Source organism: Schistocerca piceifrons, chromosome X (genome assembly GCF_021461385.2).
Source record: "Schistocerca piceifrons isolate TAMUIC-IGC-003096 chromosome X, iqSchPice1.1, whole genome shotgun sequence".
Lineage (NCBI taxonomy): Eukaryota > Metazoa > Arthropoda > Insecta > Orthoptera > Acrididae > Schistocerca > Schistocerca piceifrons.
The window spans coordinates 218,090,350-218,107,034 of NC_060149.1; positions in this window are offsets into that span (position 1 = coordinate 218,090,350).

A 16,685-nucleotide genomic window follows, 5' to 3' on the forward strand; every position below is an offset into this window, starting at 1 on the left:
GTCCCCTTCTGTTGACTCAGGGATTGAGACGTGGCTGCATGATCCATTTCAGCCATGCGTGTAAGATGCCTGTCATCTCGACTGCTAGTGATACGAGGCCGTTGGGATGCAGCACGGCGTTCCGTATTACCCTTCTGAACCCACCGGTTCCATAATCTGCAAACAGTCATTAGATCTCGACCAACGCGAGCAGCAATGTTGCGATACGATGAACTGCAATCGCGATAGGTTACAATCCGAACTTTATCAAAGTATGCGAAATCTGTTGGAAACTTTTCTCATGTCAGCACGTTGTAGGCGTCGCCACCGGCGCCAACCTGTGTGAATGCTCTGAAAAGCTAATCATTTGCATATCACAGCATCTTCTTCCTGTCTGTTAAATTTCGCGTCTGTAGCACGTCATCTTAGTGGTGTAGCAATTTTAATGGCCAGTTGTGTATATCTAGCCCTTTCAGAATTCAGTTCATCACCGCACAACCAACCTTTGAATTCAGAATTAGTTTTCCATGCTTTTATATATTTTTGTTTCCGCCACTTACTTTTAAAGACGCCCACTGTAGATTTCTTGGGAGACTAGGCCCACTGTCACTATCTTCTGTTTCGATTGAGGCAATTTTGGAGTACTTATCACTTCATAAATCGCTCACTGTCCACTTCACTTATATATGAGCACCGCGCAGGAAGCAAAACAGTAAATACGGTGAATTCCCTAGGGGACTCATCTCGGGGAATAAGCTAGTTGACATATGCACCTGCAGCGTAAAAAATTGAGGAATCCCACGCCTAGACAGACTGGCATGTAGGCTGCTCAAAATAGTATTTGTGAAATAAATTGTAGGAAATTAAATAAAACATTAAATTAAAATAATAAAACAGAAGAGATTTTAATAATAGTAAGCGTTTGTAAAGATCGTACACCTACGTACGATCCGAAGGGTGGATCGTATGTTCGTGCACAATCTTAAATGTCGTACATGTACGATCCACATCGTACGGTTGGCAACGCTGCGGCCAAGATAAGCTCCGCATGCAATAACATACGCAAGAATTCTTCCCCGCCTCACCGCACGCATAGCCCTGCACAGCCAAACGAACAGAAGTTCATTGTGTAACCCACCCGGACCTGCCACCGCCGACGACACACCGTCTGATGTTGCTGGAGCGACCGTGGACGCTAACACTCAGCTTAATAAAACTTATTCTGTTTTGTGATGGCCGGCCGGTGTGACCGAGCAGTTCTAGGCGCTTCAGTCTGGAACCGCGCGACCGCTACGGTCGCAGGTTCGAATCCTGCCTCGGGCATAGGTGTGTGTGATGTCCTTAGGTTAGTTAGGTTTAAGTAGTTCTAAGTTCTACGGGACTGATGACCTCAGATGTTAAGTCCCATAGTACTCAGAGCCATTTTGTTTTGCGATGTGGAGTCTGACTGGAAGTATACGGACACTTACTAGTGGACATTAACAAAAGACCTGTGTGAAGGTCAAATAGCATGAGTAATGATGGCTTAGACAATGCCCCTGTGTAATTCAATTAAAAAATTATCTTATTTTCACAGCATACGTAATACGCAATACTTATTAAAACAAACATATATTACATAGCATCCACCACGCATAGAGTGGCGATTCTAATACTTCTTATTTTAGCAGACCGCCCACACTATAGTAACTGATTAGAAATCTATTAGCTAATCCACGGATGCATTATACAGACATAATGTATTCCAGCACCTAAACAGCGCGTTGGTATATTATTTTCACCTGATACAACATCGTTTCTACGTGACACAAAGCATTTATACGCTTCCAGAGGTATAAAAGTCCATTTGTTATACGAAATTCACTTTCCGTTGCGGTTTGACAATTGTAATACGTTTTTTCCCCCTCATTGCAGCAGAATGATCGACGAGGAATATGTCACACATGAACTTATCCCCCAAGTGGGACGTAAGGCTCTCCCCTCGTTTTAAGTTTGACTATCTTAGCAATCAGATATACAGTGTGTCACTCCTAGAAATCGTCAGCCATATTTGTTTTTCCTCCGCACAACCACAAGCAGAAAGAATATCTGTCCGTCGGCTAAATTTTTCAGCTGCAGAGCAATTCCATAACTTTATTCACAGCATTTTATGTACGAGTCAACAACAAAAATTTAATCGTTATTAAGGTGTTAGTCCATCCATTTATAGACGACACACAAGACTCCCAGAACAATGTGTGCTATCCACCTAGCCTTCCGTCACTGACGTAGTCTCTAGCACATTATTTACTCTTCTGAAACTTACCAGAGAATTGATAATAATAGTTGAAGTAACCTGATTATATTCCGGAACAGAGCAACTGAAGGAAAAGGTTAAATTACAAGTCACCTTCGTATTGGTGCTATTTAACAGTTTATTCCAGAAGTCATCGAAGTCTTGGAAACCTTGGTCTTTTAAGGTTGATGCTATGTGCACCTTGCTACTTCAGACTATTTGTGCAGTGTCATTTATTACATTATCATCATTTAACGTACTTTAAAAACAACATAAATACTGTAAAACACGCTTCCGTTTCTGGTTCGCGTGGTTGGCATATTAATTTGCTCTTTTTTGGCTGGTAGGAAATATGACTTTCTCGTTGTAATCATTTCGTGAGGCATGTGTAGGATGCTGTGATCAGCAGCAAACATGTTTTGTAAGCCACTCCTTCATGGATGATATATATATTTAGCTGAACAACGTGGCGTCATTGTCGTTTGTGTTCCCTGTCCGACTCTAACAAATTGATTGTCTATTTACTTCTGCACGTACCCTTATAACCTTTATGAGTGCTACACCAGAGACACCCTGACGGGAAAAAATAGCAACACCAAAAGATAATTAATGTAGAGTAAAGAAATTTCGAAAATACATTTGTCTAGGTAACAAGTTTAAGTGATTAATATCGCAAGATCACAGGTTAATAAAAGCTTGAGATGAGCCACTGCACGTGTGAAATCCTGATACCTTAATAACCGGTGTAACAGCAAGAATGTTGAACGCAAGCACGCATTGCGTTGTAAAGGTACCGGGTATCAGTTAGTGGGATGGAGTTCCCTGCCTGTTGCGCTTGGGCGGTCAGTGTAGGGAATGTTAATGCTGTTTCTGGACGACGTTGGAGTCGTCGTCTGAAGATATCTCATATGTGCTCCATTGGAGACAGATGTGGTGATCGGTCAGGCCAAAGTAACATGTTGGGTTACAACAGCGGTATGTTGGCGAGCGTTATCCTGTTGGAACACACCTCCTGGAATGCCGTTCATTAATCGCAGCACCACAGGTCGAATCACCAGATTAACGTACAGATTTGCAGTCATGGTGCGTGGGATAACCATGAGAGTGACCCTGCTGTCATACGAAATCGCTCCCCAGACCATAACTCCAGATATAGGTCCACTGTGTCATGGAGGCAGACAGGATGGTTCCAGGTTGTAATGGTCGCCTAGTCGTAGATATTCCTAATTGCTATAATCGCACTATTTCACTCCAATTTACGGAGCTTGTTAGCACTTGATGTTAGGTTGGCACCATTAAAATGCATTGTGGTAATCGCTGCTGCTTGCTGGATCTCTGCTGTGTCTCGATGCTGATGCTGGCTCTAAATCTGGTTGTCTAGGGTTAAAAACATGAGGTCCCGTGTTTTTTTATGTGCTTATGATGATAAAGAACGAGCGAAACCAACAAATATGTAAACTTCAAATATTTATTACTCTGGTGGCCATCTTAATTCCACTGTCCACCAAAGACCATGACACAACACAAAGTAGTACTTCCTTTACATGTTCTTTGCATTGTTTATCCACCTCAAACAATAACACACAAACACACTTTACCAAAGTGACGTTCCGACTGCCTCCCCGACCCTTCTTGCTGCTTGTATTTATAACATTGTCAAAGAACTACTAAAAAGAGATATAGTTTATAAGTCACATGTACATCTGTTATCATAATTTTTGCAGATAAGTTATTAATTTGCATCGAGTGACATAATTTAGCCTGTTATTAAAATGACAGACAGATTTGTTGACTTGACAGAATAATTCTTTGTTACAAAAAGGCCGTTTTTTAGAAGTTTGTCAATTGACTTCTCTAATTTGCATAAATAAGTAAGTAACATGAATTATTAAGAATTACATTGGTTTTCGTCTAAAATAGGATTGGTTTCGTGAATACTGAGTGAAAACGCTCCTAGTGAACAAATAGGTTTCACTGGGTGATTTTTATTTAAGGAGATCCAAAATACCTAAGTTGGCCACTATTTTTCGTACTTCATATTAATTATTTAAGATAAACTTAGTGTTTTTACATGATGACATTTGCTGTATCAGTGATCAAGTGATATTAACTTTTGTGTGGGTCAGTTATTCAGTATAATTTAATGGGTTGACTGTTTATGGAGACATGTTGTGCAATCATTGTTAACATACACAATAACTTTTCTATAATCATAAATACTCTTTAAACTGGTTGAATTTGGAGGGTATCGCATACTTCATTAAAGTAAAACCTTTAATATGTTCCGTTACAAGGTCCTCAACTGGGCTCCTTCTAGCCAACACACGGCCGTCTCTGGCACCGAGGCAGAACCAGCTTTCATCAGAGAACAGTACAGACCTCCACCCTGCCCTCCAGAGAGCTACCACTTGATACTACTAAAGTCACAAATGGTAGTTTGGACTTAGTGGAATGTGCGGTACAGGATGTCTGGATCGGAACTGTCCTTGAAGTAATCAATTTGTCAGAGTTCGTTGTGTCACTGTGGTGCTAACTGCTGCTGCAGTTGCAGCTACAGTTATAAGCTGAACACGATGGTCTCCCCTCTCAGTGTGCCACGTGGCCGTTCGGAGAACTGTCTGCTCGCGGCCGTATATTCTCGCAACTACCGCTGCCAGAAATCATGTACATTGGTTAGACTCCTGCTAAGTCTTTCTGCAGTATCGCAGAAGGAACATTCAGCTTCTCGTATCCCTATTATATGACCTCGTTCAGACTCAATGAGGTGTTGATAATGGTATCTTTGTCGCCCGAAAGATATTCTTCACAAACATCACTTCATCAAGTCAAATCTCAAAGGTAACTGACGCTCCCGACCGTTACAAAGAGTATTTAAAGCAAACCTGATTTGCATCCTCATAGTGCTGCTACTAGCACCACTCTTATGCGACTGGCGCGAAATTTAATGGGGCATCAACTGGCAGATATAGAAACACGTCTGCCAACTTCCGTTTGTGTCGCACAGCTCCTTCTTGGCGTTGCGATTTTTCTTCCATCAGTTTAGTTTTTGTAACCTTTGATCTACTGAGCGATAATAAATGGTTCAAATGGCTCTGAGCGCTATGGGACTCAACAGCTGAGGTCATCAGTCCCCTAGAACTTTGAACTACTTAAACCTAATGAACCTACGGACTTCACACACATCCATGCCCGAGGCAGGATTCGAACCTGCGACCGTAGCGGTCACGCGGTTCCGAACTGAAGCGCCTAGAACCGCTCGGCCACCGCGGCCAGCGAGCATTAATCTTTTCGGCTTTTACTGAATGGATGAATTTTGTACCAACTATGTCTGAGACGTATATTATATTCTAAATTCTTGTTATGATTACAAGAGACATTCTTTCATAGATTCGGATGGTACACTACTGGCCATTAAAATTGCTACACCAAGAAGAAATGCACATGATAAACGCGTATTCATTGGACAAATATATTATACTACAAATGACATGTGATTACATTTTCACGCAATTTGGGTGCATATCTCCTGAGAAATCAGCACCCACAACAACCACGTCTGACCGTAATAACGGCCTTGATACGCCTTGGCATTGAGTCAAACAGAGCTTGGATGGCGTGTACAGGTACAGCTGCCGAAGCAGCTTCAACAGGATACCTCAGTTCATCAAGAGTAGTGACTGGCGTATTGCGACGAGCCAGTTGCTCGGCCACCACTGAGCAGACGTTTTCCGTTGGTGAGAGATCTGGAGAATGTGCTGGCCAGGGCAGCAGTCGAACATTTTCTGTATGCAGAAAGGCCCATACAGGACCTGCAACATGCGGTCGTGCATCATCCTGCTGAAATGTAGGGTTCCGCAGGGATCAAATGATGGGGTAGAGCCACGGGTCGTAACACATCTGAAATGTAAAGTACACTGCTCAAAGTGCCATCAATGCGAACAAGAGGTGACCGAGACGTGTAACCAATGGCACCCCATACCATCACGATGGGTGATACGCCAGTATGGCGATGACGAATACGCGCTTCCAATGTGCGTTCACTGCGATGTCGCCAAACACGGATGCGACCATCATTATGCTGTAAACAGAACCTAGATTCATCCGAAAAAATGAGGTTTTGCCATTCGTGCACTAGGCTCGTCGTTGAGTACACCATCGCAGCCGCTCCTGTCTGTGATGCAGCGTCAAGGATAACCGCAGCCATGGTCTCCGAGCTGATAGTCCATGCTGCTGCAAACGTCGTCGAACTGTTCGTGCAGACGGTTGTTGTCTTGCAAACGTCCCCATCTGTTGACCCAGGGATCGAGATGTGGCTGCACGATCCATTACAGCCATGCGGATAAGATGCCTGTCATCTCGACTGCAAGTGATACGAGGCCGTTGGGATCCAACACGGCGGTCCATATTACCCTCCTGAACCCACCGATTCTATATTCTGCTAACAGTGATGGGATCTCGACCAACGCGAGCAGCAATGTCGCGATACGATAAACCGCAATCGCGAGAGGCTACAATCCGACCTCTATCAAAGTCGGAAACGTGATGGTAGGCATTTCTCCTCCTTACACGAGGCATCACAACAACGTTTCACCGGGCAACGCCGGTCAACTGCTGTTTGTGTATGAGAAATCGGTTAGAAACTTTCCTCATGTCAGCACGTTGTAGGTGTCACCACCGGTGCCAGCCTTGTGTGAATGCTCTGAAAAGCTAATCATTTGCGTACCACAGCATCTTCTTCCTGTCGGTAAAATTTCGCGTCTGTAGCACGTCATCTTCGTGGTGTAGCAACTTTAATGGCCAGTAGTGTATTTGCCGTGGTGCGCACAGCCACAAAAACGCAACGTTCGGCTACCGCGGCAGAGTTAAGTGGCGCCTGCAACTTAGTGCCGGCGCGTTCTGCCAGCCGGCGCTAGAGGCGTTCCCGCCAAACATTCAATCAGCCGCGAACTACGCACGCGCACGAGCCTTTTTCCGTCGCGGATGGCCACACTATGATATCACCATCCACCAGTCAGGGATCGCCAATGGCCGCCAATCATCACTCCGGAATCAGTGGAGGTGGACTGGAGCCGCCGTGTTAAATAGCCGGAAGAAAGGGAAACAGGCGTCTTTCGACCCGCCGCGGACTGCCGCCCGGAAGATGTTTAGACGCAGCCGGAACGTTCAGGTGCCACGTCTTCGCTACGCCTGCCATCGACCCCGGACTTTGCGCCCGTCCTCGGCATCCACCGGAAAGCGTCGAGAAGAAACCCGACAAAGGAAGGTAAATTCAGTTCAGTTGCTAATATTTCAATTCTATAAGGTGACATATTCTTTGGCTTATTATAAAATTTTGGTAGGTGAAGAAGCCTTTTGTTTTCGAAGAAAGTTTATCTTTTTGTAAAATTAAACGGTGGCCTTGCTCCACCTAATAAAAATTTTTGTTCGCACATGGGTGATAATCTGTGGATATAACATTATTTAAGAGGTAAAGTACTTAAAGATACACTAAGTAACATTTTCATTCTGATTTATTGCAAGTAAAGTATTTTTAAATAAACTCTTTAAATTTTACGATGCCAAAGAGAGAATTTAATTGAAAACACCGACGTAAGTCGGACAAATTTTTACAAACTACACGGTTTACTTTATTAGAGCGATTATTGCAAGCCTATTCATTATATTCGTCACACTATATTCTATGTTCCAACTTCCTCTTAATTCACATAGGAAGCATCTTCCACCTCGCCTTCACCTGCACCTGCTTTTTATCGCATACGATGTATCTGCGTAATACGATCCTGATAGTGTTACAGAGGTTCCAAGACACTATCCATCGCATCATATTTACACTGATGCAGCTGCTAAGCATATGAGACACACAGCCCTGGTCCTGTTTATGTGAAATACACTCCTGGAAATTGAAATAAGAACACCGTGAATTCATTGTCCCAGGAAGGGGAAACTTTATTGACACATTCCTGGGGTCAGATACATCACATGATCACACTGACAGAACCACAGGCACATAGACACAGGCAACAGAGCATGCACAATGTCGGCACTAGTACAGTGTATATCCACCTTTCGCAGCAATGCAGGCTGCTATTCTCCCATGGAGACGATCGTAGAGATGCTGGATGTAGTCCTGTGGAACGGCTTGCCATGCCATTTCCACCTGGCGCCTCAGTTGGACCAGCGTTCGTGCTGGACGTGCAGACCGCGTGAGACGACGCTTCATCCAGTCCCAAACATGCTCAATGGGGGACAGATCCGGAGATCTTGCTGGCCAGGGTAGTTGACTTACACCTTCTAGAGCACGTTGGGTGGCACGGGATACATGCGGACGTGCATTGTCCTGTTGGAACAGCAAGTTCCCTTGCCGGTCTAGGAATGGTAGAACGATGGGTTCGATGACGGTTTGGATGTACCGTGCACTATTCAGAGTCCCGTCGACGATCACCAGTGGTGTACGGCCAGTGTAGGAGATCGCTCCCCACACCATGATGCCGGGTGTTGGCCCTGTGTGCCTTGGTCGTATGCAATCCTAATTGTGGCGCTCACCTGCACGGCGCCAAACACGCATACGACCATCATTGGCACCAAGGCAGAAGCGACTCTCATCGCTGAAGACGACACGTCTCCATTCGTCCCTCCATTCACGCCTGTCGCGACACCACTGGAGGCGGGCTGCACGATGTCGGGGCGTGAGCGGAAGACGGCCTAACGGTGTGCGGGACCGTAGCCCAGCTTCATGGAGACGGTTGCGAATGGTCCTCGCCGATACCCCAGGAGCAACAGTGTCCCTAATTTGCTGGGAAGTGGCGGTGCGGTCCCCTACGGCAATGCGTAGGATCCTACGGTCTTGGCGTGCATCCGTGCGTCGCTGCGGTCCGGTCCCAGGTCGACGGGCACGTGCACCTTCCGCCGACCACTGGCGACAACATCGATGTACTGTGGAGACCTCACGCCCCACGTGTTGAGCAATTCGGCGGTACGTCCACCCGGCCTCCCGCATGCCCACTATACGCCCTCGCTCAAAGTCCGTCAACTGCACATACGGTTCACGTCCACGCTGTCGCGGCATGCTACCAGTGTTAAAGACTGCGATGGAGCTCCGTATGCCACGGCAAACTGGCTGACACTGACGGCGGCGGTGCACAAATGCTGCGCAGCTAGCGCCATTCGACGGCCAACACCGCGGTTCCTGGTGTGACCGCTGTGCCGTGCGTGTGATCATTGCTTGTACAGCCCTCTCGCAGTGTCCGGAGCAAGTATGGTGGGTCTGACACACCGGTGTCAATGTGTTCTTTTTTCCATTTCCAGGAGTGTAGTTAGATTTATTTACATTCAAGTCAACTATCAGACCTCGTACCGATCCCCCACAGGTCTTCCTGATTCGCTACGGCATCCTGTAGACAACTCCATCACCTACGAAACATCCTGTATCTAAACATACACAGCCCGCATCTCGTGGTCGTGCGGTAGCGTTCTCGCTTCCCAGGCCCGGGTTCCCGGGTTCGATTCCCGGCGGGGTCAGGGATTTTCTCTGCCTCGTGATGGCTGGGTGTTGTGTGCTGTCCTTAGGTTAGTTAGGTTTAAGTAGTTCTAAGTTCTAGGGGACTGATGACCATAGATGTTAAGTCCCATGGTGCTCAGAGCCATTTGAACCATTTGAACTAAACATACACACCGGAAGCCACTGTATATCGCATGGTGTGACATACGTCATACCAGTAATATCGATTACATTTCCATTCCACTCTCACGCACTGATTGAGTAAAAACTGTTTCTCCAAGTACCTCCACTCATACCCTAACCCATCCTTACGTTTTCAGGAAAAATACGTCGTCCTTCCCAGAGCTTTCTTTCTGTTACGTATTCGATGGAGTATGACAACCTCAACGACCCTAGCAGCACTCACATGATCGACAGACGACAACTTGCAGTGGGGTGTATATATAAATCCAGCAGTCCACCCATGTGGTTAATATTGAGCTCCCAAAGTGACGTTACTGTTCGCCACCACGAATATTTTGACGATCAATTAAAGTATAAAACTGAATTAAAAGTCCAATGGTCCGCTGTAGCTGTATTTATCTTAGTCGATTAGACACCCACAAAACTGGTTTCACAACTTTTACGTTGCATCTTCTGGTGTGTATCTCTACAGCAAATTTTATAAATTAATGCTTTGATAATGGAGAAATGAAGTTATCTGACATACGTTAAAGTACGGAGTGAGTAGACTTATACAAGGAAGAAAATATTACGCATCTAGTTAGGAAACTAGGTATGTATCACATACGCCCCACAAAGAACGAGCCTACACGAATGTAATAAATGAGATTGGTAATTTCATACCAAAAGAAGGCTACTTACAAATGCTATATCATATGGTAGAAATATCGGAACACGTGAGGCAATACTGACGCGACGAGTTATTTTAGAAAATAGATTAAGGAAAGGTAAACCTACGTTTCTAGCATTTGCAGAGTTAGAGAAAGCTTTTGACAATGTTGACTGGAATACTCCCTTTCAAATTCTGAAGGTGGCAGAGTTAAATACAGGGAAACCAGATGACAGTTATAAGATTCGAGGGACATGAAAGGGAAGCAGTGGTTGGGAAGGGAGTGATGTTGTTCAATCTGGATATTGGGCAGTAAAGGAAACAAAAGAAAAATTCGGAGTAGGTATTAAAATCCATGGAGAAGAAATAAACTTTGAGGTTCGCCGATGACATTGTAATTCTGTCAGAGACATCGAAGGACCTGCAAGAGCAGCTGAACAGAATGAACAGTGCCTTGAAAGGAGGATATAAGCTGAACATCAACAAAAGCAAAACAAGGATAATGGAATGTAGTCTAATTAAGTCGGGTGATGCTGAGGGAATTAGATTAGGAAATGAGGCACATAAAGTAGTAAAGAAGTTTTGCTATTTGGGGAGCAAAATAACTGATGATGGTCGAAGTAGAGAGGATATAAAATGTAGACTGGCATTGGCAAGGAAAGCATTTCTGAAGAAGAGAAATTTGTTAGCATCGAGTATAGATTTAAATGTCAGGAAGTCGTTTCTGAAAGTATTTGTATGGAGTATAGCCGTGTATGGAAGTGAAACATGGACAATGAATAGTTTGGACAAGAAGAGAATAGAAGCTTTCGAAATGTGGTGCTTCAGAAGAATGCTGAAGATTAGATGGGTAGATGATGTAACTAATGAGAAGGTACTAAATAGAATTGGAGAGAAGAGGAGTATGTGGCACAACTTGACTAGAAGAAGGGATCGGTTGGTAGGACATGTTCTGAGGCATCAAGCGATCACAAATTTAGTATTGGAGGGCAGCGTGGAGGGTAAAAATCATAGAGGGAGAACAAGAAATGAATACACTAAGCACATTCAGAAGGATGTAGGTTGCAGTGGGTACTGGGAGATGGGGAAGCTTGCACAGGATAGAGTAGCATGGAGAGCTGCATCAAACCAGTCTCTGGACTGAAAACCACAACAACAACAACAACAACTTGGCATATGGTATAGGGAGCTGTTACAGACTACCGTAGAGTAACAGTTGACGTGGATAGGCAAAGTTCTCAGCCCTCCTCATTCGATGGAAACCATCATCAATTATGAATGTCCAGTCTAAAAAATGAAGGAATGGAATTAGGAATCAATAACTGATCCTCGATCGAAAACAGTGAAGCAATAACTAGAAAGAAAAAGAGATGGGGAGAGCTCCCATGTAACGTGGAACAATTGCCACATATGAGACTGATCTGTGTTAAAATCACGAACCGTCATCTCTTTACTGATAAAATACGTTGCTGTGGGCCTGTGTCAAGCAACAGACGATGCCCCTCGTAAATGTTGTCCAGGAAAGTATTGGGTCCTGGAGTGAGTGAAGAATAAAATAATGTTAGTGATGAAAACTAATAAAATTAATATATTCATATACACTGGAAAATTATTTTTGACATGTTTTGGGGACCAACAGTGATCGAAAGGAAGAAGTTTATGCTAGGGGTCAAACTTACCGGAAGCCGACATGTTTGTGTGTGTTTGTCACCAACATATTAGTAATCGTAGCAGCTGACAACGCAAGCTGCGAGGCGTCCAGTGTGTTGGAGAGTATATGGTGGCTGCCGTCCAGGTGCTGACACGGTTAAGGATAACGAACGCAACGCGGACAATACGAAAGACAAGAGAAGCGCGCTGCTAGTACTGTGTTGAGGAATTGCGGTCGCCAAGCGAGCTAATAGACTCGGCTATCTGTATTACATAAAAAGGGAACGTGGATGACACTAGTATAATAATGATACTAAGGTGAAAATTTTAAAACTTGCTACTTGTTTCTGCATAATTAAAACTCTGTATACATTAAATGGATCATATGACCTACATGAGGATCGGCAGTTGGGGTAAAATTGGATATTCACATAAAAAATTGTAATTCATTTTGGTTACTGAGAGTATTATCAAGCGATTGTCTTATGGCCATTATTATACAGGGTGTCACACCTATCTCTGCCATTTCAAATATCTCTGGAATAACAATAGATGTTCAAAAACGGTTTTCACCAGCATGAGCGTACGGCGGGGGCTTAGGAAACCAAATACTATGAGAAATTTTAAAACGTAAACAAATACTATTTTCAACACAAACTTTCGTATTTTTAAATAGACACCCCATATTATTTCGTATTCAATCAATAGCATGAAAAACCACAAAAATAATGGCGTTGGTTGCATCGCAATACGTTAATTACATCCCGAGAATTTGCGAAGCGAGGTTGACACTTGAAATAAATGAAGCGCACAGCTAACACACGTCCTGAGACTCAAGCGTGCACCTCACACTGCCTGTGTCAGGGACTCACACAATGGGAGCGTATGCACAATCCACAAAAATAAACAAGTAACACGTCCAACGCAAAGTTACGGTTTTCAAATTGTAAATGTATGTTTATTCTAGCGAAATGGCAACTAGAGCTACAATTAGAGGTAACACACTTGAATTCAGTTTGCTAAACACATTTACTAGTGCCCTGTCGCCCAATGAAACTATATTGTTGTGCATTACATCCAGCATAGAAAATACACCCACATCTTGGCCAATGAAACTGTGTCACGTCAGCATATGTTCGAAGTGCCCTCCGTTTGCATAAATACACGTTGGCAGACGGGTAACGACAGATTGTAGAGTTTCTACAGATATTGCCGCACACGCCACAATAATACGATGTTGCATATCTTGTACTGCCGTTGGGGGTTCTTGATACACCCTGTTTCTCACTGTGCCCCAGAGAAAGAAGTCTAATGGCGTCAAGTCGGGTGACCGTGCTGGCTCGCACAGTACCTCCTCGCCCCAGCCACCTATTTGGAAATGTCGCATCTAGAACGTCTCTGGCAGCTTCTCCAGTAAACTAACAGGCACTGCCATAACAAATGCAGAGTAGTTTGTCAGGAGTTCGGTATCACCAATTAAGACGAATATGCAAAATTACACATGAAACAGGAATCCAACTGCTTACAGACTTCTTCAAATGGCTCTGAGCACTATGGGACTTAACATCTGAGGTCATCAGTCCCCTAGACTTAGAACTACTTAAACCTAACTAACCTAAGGACAGCACACACACAGCCATGCCCGAGGCAGGATTCGAACCTGCGACCGTAGCAGCAGCGCCGTTCTGGACTGAAGCGCCTAGAACCGCAGACGTCTTCAAGAAGTTCCAAAGTGTATGCCTGGGCACATACTTCCTGTATCCTGCCTTCTGTTTGCCCATATCTGGACTTTCAGAGGACTCAGTGCTAAGAAACAAACAAGTCGACGTCGAACTTTTGACTGATGTTGACATGCTGCTCTTCCTCAAATGCGGTAATCACCAGGTACTTGTCCAGCGGATGTACAGGTATGCCAATGTGAATAACCTGTGAAAGAGTGAGGAGGAGCACAGGCCTTCTGATGATTTATGTTACATCTTTTATCTCGATGTAAACAAAATCTGTGGCATGAAACAAAGTCTACCATTTGGAGGATTCTGATGACTGACCAAGGAGGAACCCTACAGACTGAAGGAAGACATTCTTTATGTGGTTGAGGATGCTGGTGAAGGTTGTGTTCTGGAGGTAGAGCTGGAATATTCCACCCATTTGCGCGATGAGCACAGCAACTTGCCGCTATGCCTGGAGGGCCTAGTCTTGTGAAGTGGTTCCATCGAGCTGTTGACAACGCTGGGGGCCAAAGAGTGATATATTATCCATTACAGAAATATCCAGCAGTGTCTCAGACTGGGAGTGAAACTTGTTAGTATCATCCACAGAATCTCGTTGATGGAAAGAGTTGTACATTGATTTAAATACCGAACTGAGGCCTCTCATTATGTATGATTTTGAGAAAGATTTTTATAAATTAATGAATAATCCAATTTTCGGAAAAATCATGGAGAATATTAGTTCATTTAGTTTGCAGTGGAGCAGGCATTTTGACACAAAAGATTAATCACCTGACCAAATTTCAAACTCCATAATTTTGTTCAATAGTTGCTCTCCCAGAACATTATCTAACTTTCATGTAAAAGCAGCTGTCGAGATTTTTAAGCCAAATGACAGTACTCTGAATTGGTAGCTTCGTCCCCCATAAACAAATTGGGGTAAATTTTCTGCAGCTTTCTGCTAGTGGGTCCTTCCAGAAGCTTGTTAATATCTTGACACAACTAAACGTCTGCACAAGCTCCTCTAGTACCTCAGGCCTATCAATGTGCGGTAAAATTACTTTGTTCAAGGCTCTGGTATCCAAAGTTATGCTTACTGAGCCATCTTTATTTGGCACAATTACAAGAGAACAGCAATAATTATTCTGAGATCGCTAGATAATTAACTATTCAATCAGTTTCTCCATTTCTTTACCTGCTGAATTAAACTAAACTCCGCCCAAACAGGCCATGAAGGCCCAACGGTACCACCAGGCCGCCGTGTCGTTCTCAGCACAGAGGCGTCGTTGGATGCGGATATTGAGGGGGATGTGGTCAGCACACAGCTCTCCCATCAGTATGTCAGTTTACGAGACCGGAGCCCCTACTTCTAAATCAAGCAGCTCCTCAGTTTGTCTCAAAAATGGTTCAAATGGCTCTGAGCACTATGGGACTTAACTTCTAAGGTCATCAGACCCCTAGAACTTAGAACGACTTAAACCTAACTAACCTAAAGACATCACACACATCCAAGCCCAAGGCAGGATTCGAACCTGCGACCGTAGCGGTCGCGCAGTTCCAGACTGTAGCGCCTAGAACCGCTCGGTCACCCCGGCCGGCAGTTTGCCTCACAGGGAGCTGAGTGCACCCAGCTTGCCAACAGCGCTCGGCAGACCAGATGGTCACCCATCCAAGTGCTAGCCCAGCCGGGCAGCACTTGACTTCGGTGATCTTACAGGAGCCAATGTTACCACTGCAGCAAGACCATTGCCACCGTTTCTTTACCTACTGCTTCTCTTTTTGGAAACGGAATGGAATATTGTTTAAACCTAAATGGATCATGTGGTTTCACCTGGAAACCATATTCATAATCCTTCACGCATCCTCGTTTCTTTGAAAATGATTTTTGATGCTGTAGTAGTACTTTTTCCAACCCGTGTGCCATTCCTCACTTAATCTGTCGATATTTGCGACTTTTTCCTTGATTCTAACCTCTGTACTTACTGTTCTATCTGGGACCACCCCTAAATATACAAACATGCGCATTCTTCTGGTTCATAGTTCCAGTACACCTCTTCCCTTATTATCTGCACTCTTGCATTATCACCTTTATTTTGTATGGCCTCATATCCACTAAATTTAAAGGCCTACTCCCCCTATTCTTCTCTTATCTGTATTACACCCTCTGCTTTGCCCTGTTGTCAGTTAACCAGTCTGTCCCCAAAATTAAACTGATGCAAAGTCCGGGAACCACCGTAACATTCACTGATAATGTTCTGTTTTGCATTTTAAATTCTAATAAAATCTGCTTCTTTATTGCTTTACTTCTAGACCCATATGCTGTAACCACTTTAAATCCTTGTACTGTTAACTCGGGAACATCTGTATCCTTTATTTCTTCATATAAATTACTAGAGACAGCAGTAATTTCGCATCCAATATCTAGGATCAAATTGTTTTCATGTTTTTCATTTAAATTTCAGTTACTGGTTGGAACACTTTCTTTAATTTCTGCCTATCTTCTTCCATGAGTGCGTTTGTATTCTATCCCATTCCCAATACCCTAAAAATGTTACTTACGGTCCATTACATTTAGCCATTCGCGTTTGGATCAGGTCGTAACTGTACTGTCCACAAATTTGCCGGTTCTATATGATTCGTACCTCTTTCAGGGGCATGTTACCTATTTCGATTATTATGATATTCCCTGTTTCCACCATAAAAAACCTCCTCTGTTCATATCCCTTTGAAATGTGCCTCTTC